Here is a 6,000-nt window from a genome sequence, read left to right on the forward strand (position 1 = left end):
AATTAATGAGATTGACTCGTCTAACAACACGTTGCGTAGAAAACTGTCGAGTTTACAGCAAGAAGTAACAGAGATTAAAAATATTTCAGTTAATAACACATCACAGCAGGCGCCACTTTTCAAACATTTGCCAGACTCACGCAGTGCGTATAATTTGAGTAATCTACAGAGAGTACGGGACTTAGATTCCGAACAACCACAGTTCAATAGATACTCTTACGATCCTGAACCTGTTCCATCACACAGAGATGATAATTTCGATTACAAACATTTTCTGTCAGTGAGAAAGTTTAAAGTTTTTAAAAACGATAGAACGCAGATTCACCCACTAGATTGGATTCAACAATTTAGCTTTGCTCTTCCACCGACTTGGCCTGTAACGCACAAACTTGAATTTATTTGTAGTTTTTTGGAAGGCGAGCCGGCAACTCGTATGAGACCGATCGCGAGACAATGTTACTCGGTAGAAGAATTCCAGAATGCTTTTCTGTCAGCGTACTGGTCGAAGACGACACAGCGCGGAATTAAAGATCAGTTAATTAGTTTGCCAAATTATGAGAACTCCAATTTTCCCAGTCTCACGCAATTTTTTGAGCACATGGTACAACAAAACCAGTACCTAAGTGAACCGTACAGTGAATCCGCACTTATACAATTATGCATCTCTAAATTACCACAGTCATTACGAGTGTCACTTTTAACTGGTCAGCAAAAAGAAAACATTTCAGCATTCAGAGATCTTTTACAGCTTTTAGAAGTACAGCAATCTGATTATTCATTTGTAAACAAAAACTTTTCGTATAATAACCAAGGTCAACAAACTTACAGTAATTATGATCAGGGACGTAATTTCAATAGGAAAAGTAACAGACGCTTTAGGAACGACAACTACCAGAACTTAAATCACAGACAAAATTCAGATTGTCAATATCGTCAAAATTTTCAGCAACAGGAAGCACATTTTTGTAACAATAGAAGTTTTCCACCGTAACAACATCAAAACCAACCGGTTAGTATACGTAACCAACAATGTAATGCACAAGGTCAACCAGGCTTTAATGTTCCGCCGCGTGCACATATAGTCACAGATCCAACAAATAGTAACGCACGACAGCAAGGAAACAATTACGTACAAAGAAGACAATATTTCAATTCCTATCGCAATGCACCGTATAGGAATGACTATCACGACAGACGTAAAAACGATGAGCACAATTATCAGCGTACATATAATAACAGTCGGTCTTACCAGCAACAAAGTAATCAACAAGAACATATTCTCATGAATGAACCCGACAGTAGGTACCATCCAGAGCGTAATACGTCTGGAAGAAGTAATAGGACAGTTCAAATAGTCGAAATGCCACAGAATCCTCCTAATAACAATAACACGTCAGATAGAATCTGACTAGATACCGTACAGGACGCATCTTACAATAACACAAGCACTACGTTTGACACGCAAAATGTTGTTCACGAAAATGTAATTACTTTTGACGACATCAGAGACACTCTTTTACAGGAACGACCATTTGTTCAGAAAACTATTTCACATCCTGTCATCGAAATTAAAATTGGTTCATCAAAATTCTCAGCAGTAATTGATTCCGGATCACCTATATCAGTAATAAATGAGGAGACTTTTAACGAGTGCAACAAAGAGAATACTTATCCGACATTACCTTTAGGCAAAACAAAAGTGAAAGGAGCAGTATCGAGTAAAGGAGTAGACGTTAAATTACAGACACATTTATCATTTTGTATTGGAGGTCATACTTTCCACTCTAATTTTTGGATTGTTCCTTTATTGACAACAGACGTAATTTTAGGTACGAATTTTCTGGTACAACACGATGCAGTCATTGACTTTCAGAATTCTTATTTAATGTTAAAGGATGAAAATGTACAACTTGCTTTAGAATTTCAGCACTCATTAACTGCGGAAGAACAAACAATTAACCGCACAGAGGTCATTTCCGTGTCACGTAGCATAGACTGTAATCCCACATTGTTCACGGATACGTACGTACACAACTACAATACTCCAGACGAAGTTGACTACGACGTAATGCAAATGATTTCCGATAAAGTTAGACAAAGCAGTGCATCTACAGACGACGAACGAACGCAACTACGCAAAATTCTTTTACAGCAAGCTCCAGTTTTTGACAACATTCCTGGTACTATGTCCGGTTTTATGTATGAATTTCAAGTGAAACAGCACGACACATTTAAAGCAAAGCATTATCCCATTCCGTATATCCACAGAGAACAAGTTAAGAAAGAATTGCAGGATATGCTTGATCAAGGAATTATAGAACCAGCGGTTAGTCCGTACATAAACCCGCTACATATTGTTAAGAAAAAAGATGGCTCACTTCGCCTCGTACTTGATTCACGTCACATTAATGACATTATTATTAATGAAACAGATCGACCACAGACACTAGAGGAACTTTTACAGAAATTTCACGGTACTGCTATTTATTCTACATTAGATTTGAAATCGGGATTTTGGCAAATTCAACTTCATCCAAATTGCAGAAAATATACAGCTTTTCTCTGTTTCGGCGACTGTTATCAATTTTGTAAATTACCATTCGGCTTAACTATTTCTTCTGCAGCTTTTATTCGCGGTTTGAACACAATACTTCCGACAGAACTTAAGGACAGAATTACGACGTACGTAGACGACATTCTTATCGCAGAAGCTAACTGGACTGAACACAACCTGATTCTAGAACGACTGTTGCAAACTTTTCATGCGCAGGGACTCACAGTTAACCTAAGTAAATCGCACTTTGGCAAAACTTCTATAAAATTTCTTGGACACGTAATTTCAGCAGAAGGCATTGCGCCTGATCCGGAAAAACTTCAAGCTCTACGTGACATTACTGTTCCTACGACAAAAAAGCAATTACGCAGTTTTTTGGGCTTAATTAACTTTTTTCGAAAATTTATTCATCACTCTGCTTTAGACACACCTAGATTATGTCAACTGACAGGTAAAAACAGTATTTGGTCTTGGGATAAGCAAGCACATTCTGAATTTGTGAACCTGAAACATGCCTTGTTGAATGCTCCACTTTTATCGCACCCAGATCTTACCAGAAATTTTTCCATTGCCACCGACAGTTCTAACACCGGTTTAGGCGTACACATTTTCCAGGAAATTGAAGAAGATGGTTCGATAGTAATTAAAAACATCGCATTTGCAAGCCGCATTTTGTCACCTGCTGAACGAAATTATTCCGTTACAGAATTGGAAACATTATGTGTTGTATGGGCTTTTACGAGATTTCGGCACTTTCTTTATGGCAGACATACCATTTGCCAGAAAGCTAAATCAGACACCACTTCACATATTCCTCCTTTATATCCCATTGTACCTGTTAAATTAAGACACAGACCACAGAGCGATACAATTTTTACTTTCGGCCAAATTCACGCACGACAGATTAAGCGGATGGAAACTTTATTTACAGGAATTTAATTTTACAATAGTTCACATTCCCGGTACGCAAAATGTTATAGCAGACGCACTATCGCGTTCTCTCGGCAACAATCAGCAAGACGTAGCAACCAACTTCTGCAAAACAAATTTCAGTGTCATGTACATTCAGCAAGTAGCATTTGAAAATTTTATTTCATCGTCATTACAGGACATAGCACAAGAACAAAATAAAGACAATGTGTGGAAAGAAATTAAACACCTTTGGCAAGATAAGAATAATGTTACGATTAGAAACCACTACACTGTACGCAATGACATTCTGTTTCGCCGCTCTCATCCTGACAGCAACAATTGGTTATTATGCATCCCTGACGAACTTGTTAACAAATTAATCTGGTACACTCATTTAAGTTACGCACATTACGGAGCACGAAAATGTTTTCTTATACTGAGACAGAACTGTTATTTTAACAACATGGAGAAACGTATACGACGAGTTTTAGCGTCTTGTAAAATTTGCCAGAAAGCTAAATCAGACACCACTTCACATATTCCTCCTTTATATCCCATTGTACCTGTTAAATTAAGACACATGGCCGCAGTAGATATTTTTGGTCCGATTCCGAGAACTAACAGAGGTTTTTGTTACATCTTTGTCGCTGTTGAACTCACTTCAAAATTTGTTACTTTCACTCCGTTACGCAAAGCTACTGCTAAAACTGTTTCGAAAGCATTTGTAAAACATTTTCTATTTCATGTAGGGCATGTGATGAGAGTAATTTCTGACAATGGATCTCAATTTCGTAGTAGCGTATGGACACGCATGTTACGAGCCAGAAACATTTCTCCGATCTATATATCCAAGTACCACGCTTCTTCGAACCCCTGTGAAAGATTAATGAAAGAAATTGGTAAGCTGTGCCGAATATACTGCCACAAAAGACATATTGATTGGGATACACACATACTCTCATTCCAAGATGTAATTAATTCCATTCCAAATGAATCCACTATGCTATCTCCGTCTGTTATACTGAAAAACGTTGAACCACCAAACAAAATTAAAGAATTTGTAAAATTTCCTACATCTCGTCGCTTACGACACCACGAAATAATTGACATTGCGCTGAACAACATCAAACGTGCCGCAGAGCGCCGGAGAAGACAGCAAAAACAGGTTTGTACACGCCGAGACTTTCACGTTGGACAGAAAATATTAGTACGTACACACTATTTATCCAGCAAATTAAAAGGTAAGTGCAGTAAATTTGAACTTCTATACGCAGGTCCATATCGGATTCGCAGCATCCCTCACCCCAATGTTGTACACGTCGAAACTTTGAGAACCAGAAAATCGAAAGGCAATCACCATATCTCAAACATTAAACCGTTTATTGAATGAAATCACTTTATGATGTAACATGCTATGATGCCATTTACTAATGCGATTATATTCACCTGACTAATTACTGATGATTATCGTATTTTTTCTTGGCAAGTGCCCGGCAAGGTAAGGTTAGCAGGTCGCTTTTCTTGTCGTTACACATCAGACCGTGCACATTTTCCATTTTTTTGTGTGTATGATTGTTTTCCTGTTTTGTTTGTATGCACTGTGAAATAGTTAAGGTATAACACACCCGTTGACTTTGACATTTTTTGCCCTATGATATTTCAACATCGTGACTATTTTACATTTTTTTTTTTTTTTTTTTTTTGCTGCTGCATTGTGATATTCCGTGTACATTTTTTGCCTTTGAACACTGTCTGTGCTTTTGACATATTACGTTTTCTGTCATGCTATGCTGTATGCTTAATTATGTTACTATGAATCAGTCATTATTTAGTGGGTATATGATGTAAATGCAAGACATTAATCTTTGTTCATCATTTTCAGAAAGAAATAACATGTAAAGGAAATAAATTAAATAGAAATGAGAATTGCACCTACGGAATAAACGAAAGAAGATGCAAAAACTTTATGAGGAATAGTAAATGGATCAGAATTAACAAGGATTAACAAGAATATACAATACACATCGCTGAATAGCAGTCTTGACTAATTTTTTCTTTCAGAATACGAAGCGATTGATGCAGGCTGTCGGACAGAACTACACATCTTAGTTTTAGTGATGAAATATGCTAGAAATAAGGAATAGTTGTATAATGAGTAATGAAGTGATATTTTTGCAGATGATAATGAATACTGATGAATAATGATGAAGAATATGCTATTATGAATAATGAAGTTTTTCTTTACAGGTGATGATAATAATGAAGTTATGATAATATGGATAATGAAGTGATTGATAATGAAGTTTTTTCGTTACAGATGAGGATAATGTTGAAGTTATGTATTTATGCTACGTAGTTGTTTTAAGTATTTGTTGCAGTTTGTTTTGACAGCAGGTGTTATATTGCATAGTAGGATGACGGAAAGTTTTGGAAGGGACAGCTATGGAACACATGTTTATACACATTTCACTACTTGTTAATTCGAAGTTCACTACTTTTCAGCATAGTGTGCGTTTCTTCTTTCAAGTCAATAA

The sequence above is a fragment of the Schistocerca cancellata genome, chromosome 6, assembly GCF_023864275.1.
Source record: "Schistocerca cancellata isolate TAMUIC-IGC-003103 chromosome 6, iqSchCanc2.1, whole genome shotgun sequence".
In the NCBI taxonomy this organism is placed as follows: Eukaryota; Metazoa; Arthropoda; class Insecta; order Orthoptera; family Acrididae; genus Schistocerca; species Schistocerca cancellata.